Source organism: Bos grunniens, chromosome 23 (genome assembly GCF_055505025.1).
Source record: "Bos grunniens cultivar Pamir isolate PY7600 chromosome 23, Bosgru_T2T1.0, whole genome shotgun sequence".
Classification (NCBI taxonomy): domain Eukaryota; kingdom Metazoa; phylum Chordata; class Mammalia; order Artiodactyla; family Bovidae; genus Bos; species Bos grunniens.
This window is the reverse complement of record NC_141187.1, coordinates 45,983,097-45,996,935: the sequence shown is the minus strand read 5'-3', so window position 1 is coordinate 45,996,935 and position 13,839 is coordinate 45,983,097. Positions and strand designations below refer to the sequence as shown.

At 42.7% G+C, this 13,839-nt stretch overlaps 1 protein-coding gene across 11 annotated transcripts in view; it reads left to right on the top strand.

Annotated features, from left to right (window-relative positions):
- The window catches only part of HIVEP1 (HIVEP zinc finger 1), a 136,765-nt gene that overhangs the window by 56,153 nt on the left and 66,773 nt on the right, over positions 1-13,839 (top strand). The window contains exon 1 of one of the 11 annotated variants that reach the window (XM_086370298.1): positions 2,561-2,632. The exons of the other annotated variants lie outside the window; for them this stretch is intronic. The gene's annotated coding sequence lies outside the window, so the exon portion shown is untranslated. Of the gene's footprint in view, positions 1-2,560; positions 2,633-13,839 lie in introns of those variants that run through there. 11 annotated transcript variants of the gene reach the window in all.

Here is a 13,839-nt window from a genome sequence, read left to right as displayed (position 1 = left end):
CACACTGGGTTGACCTGTTCGAGGCTTTGAGAAAGAAAATTTCATTCAGCACCTCTCTTTAAGGTAGCTTACTCTCTGTGTGTTTAATGGCTATTTCATTGAGATTCTTAGGCATTCCTAATGTGCTTATCTCATAGGTTTTTTTTTATTTTCTTTTTCCTGGGGGAGGAGTTCCCACTGTAGATCCAAAAGCCATTTGAGTGATCACTTGAGTAATTTTTAATCTGGTATCACACGTTCTCTGAAATCCTGTACTGTTACCATGTGCCTCAGGATAAAGGCTCAGATCCTTTTTGTGGCTTTTAGTCCTTCCTAATCTTGCCTTCTTCTGCAGCCACATCTTTCTCTTTTACACGTGAACTTCAGAAAGGCTGGATGCCTACCTGCCTATGGTTCGACTGACTTGATGTGCTGTTTCCAGCTTCATGCTTTTCCCAGAACCTCTTGACTCCATTTCTGCTATGGACTCATCCATCTTCCCTAGAGCTTTGCCCTGGGGAATCCTCCAGAACCCTCAGTTCAGGTCAGTTGCTCAGTTGTGTCCAGCTCTTTGAGACCCCATGGACTGCAGCATGCCACGGTTCCCTGTACATCACCAGCTCCTGGAGTCTGCTCAAACTCATGTCCATCGAGCTGGTGATGCCATCCAACCTTCTCATCTCTGTCATCCCCTTCTCCTGCCTTCAGTCTTGCCCAGCATCAAGGTCTTTTCCAGTGAGTCAGCTCTTTGCATCAGGTGGCCGAAGTATTGGAGTTTCAGCTTCAGCATCAGTCCTTCCAAAGAATATTCAGGACTGATTTCCTGTAGGATGGACTGGTTGGATCTTCTTTCAGTTCAAGGGACTCTCAAGAGTCTTCTCCAACACCACAGTTTAAAAGCATCAATCCTTCGGTGCTCAGCTTTCATTATGGTCCAGCTCTCACAACCCTGGGCTGGGCCAGTTGAGGGACAGCAGCCACCACCCCAGAATGGTGTTTTGTGACAGCGCCTCATCCCACCGCTCCTTAACCGTAGCTGATGCTCAGCTGTTGGACCTTCCGTCCTTGTTGCCCTTCATGTGCACACAGGTCATATGTAATTTTTCATTTATCAATCTAGTGGCTGCCTTGTACGAGCGCTGTGTCAGGCCTTACCCACGCGCTGGCTTGCGGCGGCTCCTCCTGCCTCCGGGCCTTTGTTCGAGTCGTGTGTTCCTCTGGCTGTACCAGATGCAGTTCTTTCCACATCATTTAGGTTTCGTTTTTAAATATCAGCATCTCTTTTCTTCACATTTGTTCCCAAACTTAGGTTGCCCAGCACACTGGTAGGTGTTTGATAAATGCTGAGTAATAAATGAAACTTTTAAAGCTGCATTTTTCATGAGACAGGAAGTGTGTCCACACACCTGGGTATATTTAAAATTTTTTGCTATTGTTTTTTAGGTAATGTAAGTGTTTTGGATTCTCACTTGCTTTCCCTTGGAAAATACATCTTTTAGAGATATTAAGACAACCACACCCACATTTATGTTCTTCATCAACCACCCGTGGGAGCTTGCTCCCTGCGAACTCAGTCAGAATTCTCATTAATAGATAATCACATGTCAAATGACAGTTTACAGACTTTGATACTTTGTTGCATCTTAGGGATTAAAACATGTTTTAAGATAAAGGCATTTTAAAATTTATCAGGTGCTGTTAGTCATGGTTCTGTGGATAAGAATTGCTTCTGTTCTCCAATCTGTAGCCATATGAAGTGTAAACTAGCCATTATATATTTTTTAAAAATATATTTATGAAAGGAAACTGTTCAGTTACAATATAAGCTAAACCTGATAACAGTTGAAGGATAATCTATTCAGCTTTTCCATGCTGTAGCATTATTAATAGATAATTGACTGCTCAAAAAAGTAAAATCAAACCTTGATTTTTCTAAAGAAACGTGAACTTGCAGAGGAAACAGTGTGTGTTGAGTGCTGAGTGTTTCCTGGTAATCATAATGGATGGTTTCCCTGCTCCTCTTTCTCTGTGTCTCTAAGAAAGCCAAATTGCAGGATGGTTAATATCGTAAAGGATTCTTCTCTCAAACACTAGGATGCCCAGATACAAAGGGGATGCAATGAGATACTGCCTCGGTAAATGAACCTCAGCAAATCATACCCCTCTTTGGATTCTCAGTTACGTTATGTAAGTGGTCATACAGATGGATTTTTTTTTTAACTCTGATTTTCCTAAACTGCTCTCCCATCCATGGAACGGTGGAAGGTGTTCTGAAAATACAGAGTGAGAAGAATGCACCGCGGTTACTTTAAGAAGGAAATTAAGCAGGGAGGGAAGAGGTGGATGTTGTGACTGCTGACATTTGTGGCCTCTTTTTCATTTGCGTAAGAGGTGGACTGGCTTTTCTGTAGCTGCGTTGCCATGGAGAGGTAGTGGGGGAGGACTCCTAGGACCGCAGCCTGAGCGAGCAGTTCCTTCTCAGCGCTGCTCCCGAATGTGACGTGCGGGGCGGGGGGCCCAGGTGGCTCAGATCACGGGGGGCCGGCTGGCCTGTCACACCTGGTAACGTGACTGCAGAGACCCCTGGGGGTGACAGACGTGTTCGTGGAAGTGCCTGTGGATTCTCTGTGTGAAGTGAATGGATTGTAATGTTGTATGTATTCCCACCCTTCCTGATTTCTTCCACTCGAGATTCGATGAAAAGAGTTGAATCAGATTAAACCAAACGTACGCCCTTGTTACAACAAGAAACCGACTCACTTCAGTCGGCATGTTTGCGTATAGGTGAATGACAAAACAGCAAGGCAAATAAACGATGATGGGAATGATACACTCAGAAAGATCTAACAGGGTAGGTGAGCCTGGAGCCAGACATGAATGTGTCACTAACTGGGGTCCTGAGCATACGGGTGTTAGAGCTGTGTAGCCGGAGCATATGAGAGCATGGAACAATGAAAGTTGTGAGGATTTTCCTACGTAATAGGTAGAGGAAAACCAGTGGTGTGTTTTATAGATAAACCTGCTTGTGTCTTAGGTGAATGTTAGGAATTTTGTCAGTGCTGTTAATAGGTTTTATTGGAAATAGTTTTATGTCAAACAGAAAATTCTTGTTAACACGTTTATAGTAGCATCATTTTGGGGGGCCTTATTGGTTTGTTCTCTTGACGTCAGTGGTAGATTGAATATGATGACTATTTTGGTCTTTTGTTTTCTTGTGGCTATCATTGTGGATAACGCCTTTGTTTAACAACAAATGTGATTGGTAATTTTAGCTTAAACTCTGAGCTGCTGTTTAAAATATTTCTCCATCAATATATGTTTCTCTTGAGGAAGTCATATAAGATGTTAAACTTACCAAATATAAAAAACTTATTTGACATCTCAGTCTTCTGATGAAATCCGAATGATTGTTTTATAGTAGTTGAGTCAGAAATGGTTTAGGTGAAGATGTGTTGTATGGCTGTTACAGTCATTAACTGCTTATTACAGCTTATTTTTAAGGATAACGAATTGCCTAATTTAACCTATGAAAGAAATGCTAAACCAAGTCCTTTTTTTTTTTTTAAATAAAGGTAGTGTTAAGTAAAATCTAGACATGGTATGATACATAGTGGTACATGGTACTACTGTAAAGATTTGTAAAATGTACAAATTTATTACTGAATTTACTTGGAAACTATGATTTCACATTAAGGCATTTTGGAAATTTTTCAATAAAAGTAGAGATTGTATATATATTTAAAACTTCCTTAAGTGATAACTTTATTTGGCTTACTAAAACCTTCTACTTCTTTTGTGTTTGAAATATTGTATATTAAGAATAATTTCCTTACTTCTTAAAGAAAATATTTAAAGGCATAAGTAAAGTGAGCGAAGTCGCTTAGTCGTGCCTGACTCTTTGCGACCCCATGGACAGTAGCCTGCACCAAGCTCCTCCGTCCATGGGATTTTCAAGACAAGAGTACTGGAGTGGGTTGCCATTTCCTTCTCCAATTTAAAGGCATAAAAGTTTATACATTACTAGGTATAGATGTTGATGGAGTTAATATTTTTCATTATTTTTCTTAGTTTTTAAATTAATTCCCAGGTATACCCATTCAACAGGAGGCCAAAATCAGTTTTCTTGATTACTCATGCAAGTGAAAGGGCGATGAGGTGTGAAATATTTGCATATGGTTAGATAATAACAGGTAATTCTTGGGCGTCCCATATGACCCAAGAATCTGCCTGCAGTGCAGGAGACCTGGGTTCGATCCCTGGGTTGGGAAGGTCCCTTAGAGAAGGGAAAGGCTACCCACTCCAGTATTCTGGCCTGGAGAATTCCATGTGAATGTTAACTACAAGCTACAGTAGTATTCTAAACATCTACCTTGTCGTCTTTTCTGAATCTCACACACTTTTGTAAGGGAGGTGCAGTTTTTTTTTTTCTCCCTCCCTATCTGCCCCTCCCATGTTATGGGCAAGGAAACTGAGGTCTAGAGGATAATTTAATGTCACAGAGATAAGAGATGGACTGGGATTTGAACCCATGACAGGTTTTGGCCACCACTCTGTGTTTTGCATGTTAATACGCTAGCCTGGCATAGTGTGAAAAGCTTTCCGTCCGGGCTTCCTGAGATGGAATCCCAGCTTTTTTATATCTTAGCCAAGTGATAGCAGAAGTTGGCACCTCTTCTTTCCTCAGTTTTTTTTCATATTTGACAACAGAATACATGTGAGTCCTTTAGTTCTAGCAAATGTGAAGGCTGGTTCCCTTCACACCCATGGCAATAGTTATTGCTGTCATGTACTGCCATTCATTATGTTAAAGTATAAGGTTGTAATCCAAATTATGTTTTATTGCTCCATTTGGAAATAATTACTAGGATAAAAGAAGAATAGAGAATATGATTAAAGTAATACTGAACCTTTTTCAGATATCCATTCAAATATGGATCATTTTAAAGCAGAGTTTGGGGCTTCCCAGGTGGCTCAGTGCTAAAGAATCCTCCTGCAGTGCAGGAGATGTGGGTTCAATCCCTGGGTCAGGAAGATCCCCTGGAGAAGGAAATGGTAGTCTACTCTAGTATTCTTGCCTGGAGAATCCCATGGACAGAGGAACCTGGTGGGCTGCAGTCCATGGGGTCACAAGAGTCAGACGTGACTTAATGCCTAAAACAGCACAAACTCCACAGAGCGGAGTTTCTCAGTCTTGGCACTGTTGACGTTTTGGGCAGGTAACTCTTTGTTGGCAGGGTTGTCCTGTGTGTTGTGGGATGTTTAGCAGCATCCCTGGCCTACACCCAGTGGATGCCAAGCCCTCCTGCTCCGCTGTGACAACCAGAAGTGTCTCCAGACATTGTCAGATACCCTTTGAAGCACAGAATCACCCCTGGCCAAAAATCACAGCTAGAGACATACAGACAAGCATCAAACAAGTGGACTTAAGTTAATTACAGTGTATTAAGGATGCCAGTAGATGCCGTAGGTGAGAATGAGGCGAGGGAGCGGACTGGCTCTCTTGGCAGATGTGGCTGCGTGTGGGGTCCAGCAGGGAATGGGCTGAGAGACGCGGAGGCTGGCATGGAGGTCTGGGTGGGAGATGCGGGCCAGGGCCAGGAGGGGAGATGGGCGGTCTGGGCAGGTTTTCGGAGGGAGAGCCAGAGGGCTTGGGGTTTGCTGGAATCTTGCACTCTTGACAGAGAAGAGTAAAAGGACAGTGACGGTCTGAGGAGTGGATACAGGGCAGCCTGCCCACCAGCCCAGTGAACCCCGGGGCCTGCCTGTCCGTGCCCGGGACTTAGGTGTGTTTCTCGGCAAAGTTAGGAGTGACGGACTGTCCTCGGCCTTCGTGAATATCGGGAACCGTGACTCTGGGACCTGGAATGATTTGCCGTGCTTCTTGGACAGGGTGCGCCCCTGCTTCTTCTGGTGCCTGTCCCGCCCAGGTCTGTGTCCAGGCGCAGCCACTTGCAAAGTCAGTTCTTGGGACAGCAAGTGAGGATCTTGCTTTTCAGTCCCAAGTGGGAAGTTTACAGATATGTGCACCCCAAGGGTGACTTCGGTATACACCCTAATTGAACAAGCAGTAGGGGCGGAGTGTTCCAGGCCCACTCTGCAGCAGAGCACTGAGGCAAACCCGATGGAATTCCTCTCTTTCCACAGCAAGTAACTCCAGCAGGCTGTTTAGTGATGCTATTTTAGTAACAGCACCGTGAGTGTAATTTACTGAGTTTTGTTAATAGTAGTGAGTAAAATCACTGGCTTGTAGTTGCAACGATTCTAATGCCCATGACCTCAGCTGTGATGATAAGCCCTTTCACCCCCATGAAACGATGTTGTTGAAATCGGGTGTATCTGAGTGTGGAGAATGGAAGTTCATCTTTGAGCCAGAGCCGCGGCCTGTCGTCGTTGTGAAGTCTGGTGCCCAAAAGGAGACAAAGGGGAGAGAGGCTGCTCTCCTGAGAACTTTGTGGGGCTTTGTTTCTGCACCCCCTCTCCTCCTCCACATCCCCACTCCAGTTCTGCTGATCGGTTAGATCAGTTCTTGGCTGCTTCCTTTTCCCCTGGGAAAAGACATTTTCAGCTCGATTTTCCACCCTGAGTCGCCGTGCCAAGTGGGCCTGAGTAAGGTAGTCGAGACGTTTTGTCTGGTCACTAGCTCTGACAGGCGTGAGTTCAGCCACGTTTGAACACGTGCTGTGTTTCAAGGGTTGCACTTGTGTTGCAGGGTCCATTTTCCTACCACTAGGGAAGATGGAAGAGAGATTTACCCATCAGGTAGTTTAAAAATCTCGGAGATGGAAAAGAAGCTCACGCCTAGTAGAGAACTGGAGAAATAAGTGAGACGACAGTGACAGTGGGCGAAGGGGATAAAGCTAAATCCCTTAAATAGATCCTGCATTCCATCTAGTTGTTTGGATAGACGAAGTTCTGTGGGGTGCCAAGAAAGGTAAGAAAAACAGCTTTTCTGGATTTATGTATAGAAGTTTTCCGAGAGTTGGGATTTAAGCTTGGTCACGAAAAATTGGAGAGGTATGGATAAATAGGGGCTTCCCTGGTGGCTCAGCGGTAAAGAATCCACCTGCCAATGCAGGAGATGCAAGTTTGATCCCTGGGTTGGGAAGGCCCCCTGGAGGAGGGCATGGCAACCCACTCCAGTATTCTAGCCTGGAGAATCCCATGGACAGAGGAGCCTGGAGGGCTATGGTCCATGGGGTTGCAAAGAGTGAGACGCGACTGACTTAGCGACTGAACAGCAATGACAACACAGATAAATACTGTGGGCCAGGATGTCGGGCGGCCAGGATAGATGTTCATGTGGCGTTTATGATTTTTTTTTTTTTTTTTGCATTTTGAGCCTGACTTTAATACAAAAACATTGTAATTTTTTATTTTGCATCTCCTTTCCAAAAAAACAAAGTGAGTTTAGCAGGTGATCCAGGCCTGAAAGGAGTAACCTTCCACACACGTGCGTACGTGCTCTCAGTGCCAGAGGAGCCAGCGTGCATGGGCACACTGTGGAGGCCCCAGTGGGGATCAGGAAAGGCTTTGAGAGCACACGACGCTTAAGCTCAAACACGAAAGAGGAGGAGTTGCCAGCTTGGGCAGAACAGCCTTTTAAATGATATGGAATAGTAATATAGTGTAGCATTAAGTTCACATTCGGGAGGCCACATGCCTGGGTTGAAAGCCGGCAGACAGGTTTCTCTGTGTTAGTGCTGCGTTTGCTTCCAGGAGCCATGGTTTGCTTCTCTGTTGAGTGGAGGTCATGGGCGGCTCCTCCCTCCTGGGTGGGTTTTGGGGGAGGGTTGAGTGAGTGGGTCCACATCGAGTCCTCAGAACAGTGTCTGCACAGGCAAGCACTTATGTTTTAGCTGTTACTGGTAGATTTCTCCCCAGTAGGGTCAGACGGAGGGTGAGGGCATCTCAGACAGGTGTGAGGGAAGCCCCGGCAGGTGGTTCTCAAAAGGAACCCCAAGAGTTTGAAGCCACACTGGGGGCTGGAGAGCTGCAGGTGGGCACCCCCAAAGGCAGTGCCGCCCCTCCTCTCAGAGGAAGGTTTCCAGGAGGACGGATTCTAATGATGGCTCAGGACAGGTAACTTGTGGTTCCTCCGCCCAGTTTTTAAAAAATGCATGCGTGTGTTAATTCTATTTTGCTGGTTTGTTTAACATATATTTTAGGGAGTTTAAGAAATAGTTCATGGTATCCTGGGTACCCTCGTGTGCTACAATATTATTGAAAAGAACTTTGAATCACACTGAAAGAGCTTGAATTTTTCTCAAGTCCAATTATATTCCAGTGCAAATTACAGCTTTCACTGTAATTTGCCTGACTTGGCCTGTATGACACAGCCTCTGAAACAAATGCCTACAGTTGATACACAACCACAGCTATTTTTGGCTTGACTAGATCAGATCCATACATATGAGGTTACAAGCCTAATTACTGTTATTTTTGGCCAGAGTCCTTGACAGTGTGGGAGGTGGCCAAGTACTTCCTTTGCTGAAAAAAATGACATTTGTTCATTGTTTCAATTGTGATGATTGTTTAAAGTATATGGGGTCTTTTTTTTTAATGATTGTTTTTAAAGATGCAGACTAGGAATTTGATATGTTGTAAAGTTTATCATACATAAAAGTTTGTTCATAACCACTTAACTGTTCTAAGGGTCCAATGCTGTATCATTATTGTTCATGAACTGTTATTACTAGATAATGGTGAAGACAAATAGAGGACATATTCATGTTTACATCTAATGGTGTGGTGGTTACATTTCAAACAAAGTAATAGATACATACACACTCTATATTGTGCAAACAGACATTCATTATACACATGCTCCTGCACATGTATACAGAATTATACGAACTGTTATTTGACTATTTAGGCTAATGGACTCAAACAGTAATGTGAATGGTTCCCAAAGAATTTATTTTCCTAAAATATAATTTAACATAATGTAATCAGAAGATTTAATGATGCATTTTCTAAGTTAGTCCTTTTTGGAAGTCTCCTTTTAGGGACTTGGGCGCTTCCTTTGTAGCTCAAATGGTAAAGAATCTGCCTGCAAGGCAGGAGACCCCAGTTCAGTCCCTGGGTCAGGAAGATCCCCTGGAGAAGAGAATAGCTACTCACTCCACTTCCCTGGTGGCTTAGATGGTAAAAAACCCACCTGCAGTGAAGGAGACCTAGGTTCGATCTCTCAGTCAGGAAGATCCCCTGGAGAAGAATGGAAACCCACTCAAGTATTCTTGCCTGGGAAATCCCATGGACAGAGGAGCCTGGTGGGCTACAATCCATGTGGTTGCAAAGAGTAGGATGTGATTGAGTGACTTAATACTTTCACTACACTTGATGGACCTTGTCTCTCTGCATGTCTTGGCCGGTAATAAAAAGCTATGGTTGACCATTAGTACTGTGGCCCACACCTGTGACAGCTATACATTTCAGCACTTCTTTTCTTTACATTTTGTATTTGTAATGAACCAAGTCACTAATCTTAGCATTAGAATATTAGTAACTGGAAATGGTTATACGCTATGTATTTTCTTCTACTGCTATTTTCCTCTGAGAAACCATGAAAAGTTTGGGAACTTTTCTTCTAGGCCATTTATTAACTTATAGAACAGAATGCCGGAGAAGGCAATGGCACCCCACTCCAGTACTCTTGCCTGGAAAATCCCATGGGCGGAGGAGCCTGGTGGGCTACAGTCCATGGGGTCGCTAAGAGTCAGGCATGACTGAGCGACTTCACTTTCACTTTTCACTTTCATGCATTGGAGAAGGAAATGGCAACCCACTCCAGTGTTCTTGCCTGGAGAATCCCAGGGACAGGGGAGCCTGGTGGGCTGCCATCTATGGGGTCGCACAGAGTCGGACACGACTGAAGTGACTTAGCAGCAGCAGCAGCAGAACAGAATGTATAATAAGGTTTGTTTATAAGATGTAGTTAATTTAAACTTTTGGGGTTTTTTTTTTAGGTTTGTTTCTCTTGTTACCAAATTTTCATTCTTCCCTGATACCGTATAGAATGGTAGGACTTAACGACATTTACCTGATAAAGGTGTCAAGACTATTTGCTGGGTGTCCAGCAGGGTATGGGGACTCAGTGATTAGCACCTGCCTGGCCCCTGTCCTCGTGGGCCCCACCGGGCGGTAAGGAATCAGACCTTACGCAAGAACTGCTCGCAGTAGAATGAGGTGCCTGCTGTGACAGGGACAGGGTCACATGCTGTTAGTACTTCGCAGGGGCCCCTGGGTTTTGATGAGCGACAAAATGAGAGGGCATTTTAGTTTATTTTGACTGTGATTCCCACCATGAAGATCATATCTGTGGTTGGTGACTAAACCTGTTAGACTTTGTTTTCACTTTACTTCATTCCCCTCTACCACCTACATAGAGTTTTTCATAGCTTTTTACCTCTGATTCTTGCTGGTTGGGGAATTACCCTTTGGGAGAAATGCAAATAGGACTATTTTAGGTTGAAAAAACAGGCTTCTTAACTGACCTGAATATTTCTGACCAATCCGTTGAATTAGATAAATTAAAATGTAAAGAATGGTGGGCCTGGGACTTCCCTGGTGGTCTGGGGGTTAAGATGCCATGCTTCTGCTGCGTGGGACCTGGGTCCCATCCCTGGTCAGAGCACTAGCACCCCGTAAGCTTTGAGTATTTATTTTTTGCAGCCAAAAAATAAAAAATCCAAAAGAATAGTGGATTGTAATATTTATAAGATATTATTGCTGCTGATGATGTTCAGTCGTTCAGTTGTGTCCGACTCTTTACAACCCCATGCACTGTAACCCACCAGGCTCCTCTGTCCATGGAATTCTCCAGGCAAGAATACTGGAGTGGGTTGCCATGTGCTTCTTCAGGGGATCTTCTGGACCCAGGGGTCTAACCTGTATCTTTTGAATCTCCTGCATTGGCAGGCAGATTCTTTACTGCTGCACCACCTGGAGTGATTAGTAAATGTTAAAATAACCCCAATTTGGAAGGAGCAAACAGGTATCAAATAGTTTGAAAGAATGGAATAATACTGAGTTGAAGTGAGAATATTGAAAAAAAGAATCCACAAGTATGCCTGTATATTCATATGTGTACATTCAGATACGTGTGTATATATGTACACACATAAGTAGTATATGTATTTTTTAAACATATAAGTAAATAAGCACATAATAATTTTAGAGAATTGAGAAATTCGAGTTTTATTTTTGATTTGACTACCCATATTTATACATATATACATATATTTTTATACATATATTTATATTTCAATGAATAATACATCTTCAATATAAGTAATAAACTTAATTTAAAAAGTTAAGTAGCACAGAAACAGATACAATTTAAAAAATGAGCATTTCCCCGTTTTCCTGCCCTTGCTTTTTATCTCTTACTCAGAGGTAACCACCTATATTAATTTCCCATTACTTATTCCACAAAAGTTTATGCAGAAATTACAGCATAATTTAAAAAATATGCACACATGTCCACAAAAAAATCGAATTCCATAATATCTACTGATCTGAACCACTAATATTAAATTTAGGATTCTCATACTAACTCCATAAAGTCATTGGTCAAATTGCCAGGGTTATAAGTATAAATCGAAAGCAAAATCCATCCTAATTGAAAACCATCTACTCATGAACTGGTGAAGTTTGGCTCCACTCAAACCTCTTGTTTGGACCCATCATATTACTGATTTTTCATTTTTTCACTGATAATAGTTTTATTTATAGAATTATATACAGAATGCATTTGAAATAGTATGAGAACAAAATGCTTCCAATGATCTCTTGTAACCAAACATGATAAAACACAAACCTGCTGCTGCTAAGTCGCTTCAGTCGTGTCCGACTCTGTGCGACCCCATAGACGGCAGCCCACCAGGCTCCCCCATCCCTGGGATTCTCTAGGCAAGAACACTGAAGTGGGTTGCCATTTCCTTCTCCAACGCATAAGCGTGAAAAGTGAAAGTGAAGTCACTCAGTCGTGTCCAACTCTCAGTAACCCCATGCACTGTAGCCCACCAGGCTCCTCCGCCCATGGGATTTTCCAGGCAAGAGTTCGGGAGTGGGGTGCCATTGCCTTCTCCGAAACACAAACCAGAATCTATTAAAATAAACAAGAAGTCTAGACTCTTAATTCTGAATCTGTATGTCCAGCCTTGACCTGACAACCGTGTTCTATTTGGCTTCTCTGGAAGCTGCTTTCCTGGAATGAGCCCCCGTCCCTTCGGTCTCAGGTTACAGATTCATTATCATGTTTGCAGAAGGACTTCTCACCCCTCATAGACCAGTTCAAGGTTCTCTCTTCATTTGTTCATATAGTCAGTGATTGAATGATCCCTGAATGTTCATAAAACGCTCACTCTGTCGTGTGTGTGTACTGTGCCAAGTGTGAATAGCTGTGACAGCAGGTCGTTTGCTTCTGGGTCACGTAGATTAGTACCATCTTTGGTTCAACCATCAAAACCTTAACTTCCCACATTAGTTTAGACTCTTGCTTCCTTACTTGATATGCTTGCTTTTACCACCTACTCCTCTCACTCTGCATAATTGCCTTCTGCCATGTAACACCTGGGCGGCTCAGACCATAAAAATCTGCCTGCAGTGCAGGAGACCCATGTTTGATCCCTGGATGGGGAGGATCCCCTGGAGAAGGGCATGGCTACTCACTCCAGTACTCTTGCCTGGAGAATCCCATGGACAGAGGAGCCTGGTGGGCTACAGTCCATGGGGTCACAGACAGTCAGACGCGACTGAGCGACTAACACATGTAACTCCTACTCATGGCATCCCTGTATACTTAGCCCTACTTTGTAATAGCTTTCCTCATGCTCTCTTCTCAGAGAAGCCTTCTCACTTCCCCTGGAATTTACATCAGCTCTCACATTTTGACAGTATTTAATAGGCTGAACTAATTAGTAATTTATTTAGAAAGAACTTGAAGAAGAAAAAGTGCTTTCAGTTTTTCAGAAGATATTCAGAGCTGATAACTTCCTTGCTATTTGTAATGTATGCTAGAAAATAGATTGGGAGGAAAGTCATCTATTTCAATTCTGTGTTTTTTAAAAAATACACACATCCATTTTTATATATTGATACAAGTAGATGTATACTATATAGGTTGTTCTGCTCCTTGGGTTTTATATATATATATATATATATTTTTTTTAAACGTTGTGTTTTAGAAACCTTTACAGTCTTAAAGTTCTTACCCTCCGTTTGCCCAACTGAAAGGAATTAAGAACACTGGTGATCACATTTCTAGAAATGATGATTTATTTTTTTTATCGTCCTTTCCAGCTTTGGTGTGTACAAACCTGACTCCTCGTGGTAACTCAGAAGTTACTGAATTTCCTATTGGCTCCAGTTATTTCTGAGTCCGTGACCTCACTTGAGGGCTTACTGTGTGCTCGGCTTTTGGATACCTAGCTTCATTTACTTCCCACTTCCATATCATTTCTTGCCTATGATTATTATTTGAACCAACGATATGTGAGGAGTACTTTGGTAATTCGGTCTTTTAACATTTTATTTTCAGACTGAGTTCCTTCTTTTGTTTCTTTTTTATACTTTTGATGATGTGAGTTTAAAAATTATTACAAATAGAGTAGTGTAATAAACCTCTGTTTAGCTACCACCCAGCTTTAGTAATTCACCCCTGGACAGCCAGTCTGGTTTCCTTACCTCCTCTGGGCTCTTCCCCACCTATGTGTGTTTTAGGACCTTAGATACATCATTTTGTTAATAGGTTTTTGTTATATAAGCTCCAAAAGACAAATAATTTTTTTAACATAATCACTGTACATTTATGAAACCAAAGAAAAATAATTCCTTAATAGATCAATTATCCTATCAGTG